The sequence below is a fragment of the Nanorana parkeri genome, unplaced genomic scaffold (genome assembly GCF_000935625.1).
Source record: "Nanorana parkeri isolate BGI_ZX_2015 unplaced genomic scaffold, ASM93562v1 scaffold2031, whole genome shotgun sequence".
Taxonomy (NCBI): domain Eukaryota; kingdom Metazoa; phylum Chordata; class Amphibia; order Anura; family Dicroglossidae; genus Nanorana; species Nanorana parkeri.
The window spans coordinates 132524-134986 of NW_017308299.1; the positions used below are offsets into that span (position 1 = coordinate 132524).

General features: G+C 40.2%; 1 protein-coding gene across 1 annotated transcript in view; it reads right to left on the reverse strand.

The window, feature by feature from the left end:
- Positions 1 to 2463, reverse strand: part of ATP2C2 (ATPase secretory pathway Ca2+ transporting 2) — a gene marked incomplete at its 5' end in the record, with an annotated part of 28360 nt that overhangs the window by 4957 nt on the left and 20940 nt on the right. The gene's annotated exons all lie outside the window — the stretch shown is intronic.

The following is a 2463-nucleotide window of genomic DNA, read 5'->3' on the forward strand; positions in this document are numbered from 1 at the left end:
GCAGATATATGGATACAATGTTTCCTCTATTCTGATTTCTGAAACTAGTAATATATTTATAAGGAGATATATACACTTGGGGAAAGGAAGGTTTGATAGATGCTATAAATATAGATATAGTGAAGGTGGGTCCCCTACTATTTAATATTTAGAAAAGATTAAAAATTCCCCAAAGAAGGGGATCCCACCATTCCTTCAAAAAGTGTAACAAATATTTATAAAAATATATGTATTTATTTATAGAAATGCTTAAAAAGAGAAATATATAACAAAATATATCCAAACTATTCAATCAAAAAACAAAAAAAACATACATATATATATGTGGCTGCATTCCGCTAATAATTTAGGAACAGTATATGATGGAAAAACGGTTTAGAGACAACGCGTGTGAACGCCTTATATTTCTCAGATAGAAAAAAGCAAACCGCTATCAAAAATATGCATATATAAGTTTCAGCATATTTCAGGAATTCCCACATGAATGGGAAGAGTTACCCCTATTTTCTAGGGGGGAGGGGTGGGGGAGGAAAAAACAGCAAACGAGCTCTGTGAAAAAATACCATACATATGTATGAAGGTAGAAAAAAGAAAAACAACATACAGGTGAAACTCGAATAATTAGAATATGGTGGAAAAGTAATGGCAGTAATTGCTGCAAAAGGGGCCCAAACCAAGTACTGAGTACATATGCATGCTTGTACTTTCCAGAGGTCCGATATTGTTCTATGTACAATCCGTGTTTTATTGATTGCGTGTAATAATCTACTTTTTTGAGGTTGTGGATTTGGGGTTCTTGGGGTTTTCATGAGCTGTAAGCCATAATCATCACAATGATGACAAATCACGGCTTGAACTATCTTGCTTTGCATGTAATGAGTCTCTCTCATATATTAGTTTCAACTTTTAAGTTGTATTAGTGAAATAAATAAACTTTGCACCATATTCTAATTATTCGAGTTTCACCTGCAAGTCAAATAGGATTAAAGAATGGTATTCAACTCACGATGGGATATCCTCATTAAGGGCGTGTTCACACGACGTCCGTTTTGTGTGCTGACCGGCTCCGTGCGCTGCTGCACTCAAAATGCATCCCAATGTATCCCTATGTGTTTTATGGGCTCCAGTTCTCACGTGCGCAGTCCATTCAGCTTACGACAGAAAAAATACTGCATGCCACATTTTGTCCGGTCCGGAAACGCACGAAACGCAACGAAAACGGAACGGAAACGCAACGCAAAAGAATAAAATTGTATTCTTGCTCCACTTATTATGATGTCATCAACGTTGACAAAAAATTAACTGTCAGCATCCGGACCGAAAACGCATCAAAAACGCACTGCATCAGCAGGTCCACGTCTGCTGATCAGGACCTGATCTCATGTGAACAGGCCCTTAGGAGACCGGTTTTTGAGGAAGAAAGGAGATATTCCCGTTATTGTGATTGCATCGGTCAACGAAAAAACAGGAGATTCAGGAGATACAACTGTATCTCGGCTTGGTCAGTTGGTTTAGTAGATCATTGCCTTCACTGAATGCCCGTATTTGTTCTGTGGGGTTTATTTTTCTTCCAAAGTCGTTGTCGGATAAGAAATCCGTTATGGATCCAAAAGCCCAAAAAGCTTTGTTTTGAAGAGGTGCGGAGTAACTTGATGTCATCAATCCTTTGGTTAAAAGTCCAAAAAGCCTCGAAGAAAAGTTGCCGTCAAATGTATAGCGAAAGCTTGGTGATAACTGTGTAGATTTCAGGCCATAGCACCATCTCGGCTTTTCTGTTCGTGTTGAATATAAACCTTCACTGAAGAACTACGACGCGCAGATTTCAGGCCATAGCACCATCTCGGCTTTTCTGTTCGTGTTGAATATAAACCTTCACTGAAGAACTACGACGCGCAGATTTCAGGCCATAGCACCATCTCGGCTTTTCTGTTCGTGTTGAATATAAACCTTCACTGAAGAACTACGACGCGCAGATTTCAGGCCATAGCACCATCTCGGCTTTTCTGTTCGTGTTGAATATAAACCTTCACTGAAGAACTACGACGCGCAGATTTCAGGCCATAGCACCATCTCGGCTTTTCTGTTCGTGTTGAATATAAACCTTCACTGAAGAACTACGACGCGCAGATTTCAGGCCATAGCACCATCTCGGCTTTTCTGTTCGTGTTGAATATAAACCTTCACTGAAGAACTACGACGCGCAGATTTCAGGCCATAGCACCATCTCGGCTTTTCTGTTCGTGTTGAATATAAACCTTCACTGAAGAACTACGACGCGCAGATTTCAGGCCATAGCACCATCTCGGCTTTTCTGTTCGTGTTGAATATAAACCTTCACTGAAGAACTACGACGCGCAGATTTCAGGCCATAGCACCATCTCGGCTTTTCTGTTCGTGTTGAATATAAACCTTCACTGAAGAACTACGACGCGCAGATTTCAGGCCATAGCACCATCTCGGCTT